The following is a 502-nucleotide window of genomic DNA, read 5'->3' as shown; positions in this document are numbered from 1 at the left end:
GATAGAAAATTACCGGTAATAGATTCAGATTATTTTTGTTTTGTTCAATATGTGTAATCTTACGTATTCCATTACACGCGTGTTTAGCCATCTGTAGACGAACTCTGTATAAATGTCGCAAGCCGTAGAAATTATCTCGCTAAATCACTCTTTAAAGCTTAATTATAGTACTCGGTCGTTCTGCTTCCCTTATACAATCATAAGCGACATAATCCAGACCCTCCTATTTCAACATGTATTAATTAAGAATAGAAACACCTTACAACTACCAAGGATGGACTCGACACCCACACGCATTTTGTCATTTATGAATAATTCTGTCGACCATGGAACTTGCTGCCAAACGTTCTAGAAATAGTTTAATTCCGTCGTTTATTGCAGAATGTGTTGTGTCATTAATTCCGGTTTGTGTAGCGTCACTGTATGCCAAATTGCCTACTCTATTACTCACTTTTTTGCGTTACACACTGTTAGCCAGACAAACAAGGTTAGTCTGGCAATG

Source organism: Penaeus monodon, chromosome 20 (assembly GCF_015228065.2).
Source record: "Penaeus monodon isolate SGIC_2016 chromosome 20, NSTDA_Pmon_1, whole genome shotgun sequence".
In the NCBI taxonomy this organism is placed as follows: domain Eukaryota; kingdom Metazoa; phylum Arthropoda; class Malacostraca; order Decapoda; family Penaeidae; genus Penaeus; species Penaeus monodon.
Note: the sequence above shows the minus strand (reverse complement) of the source record.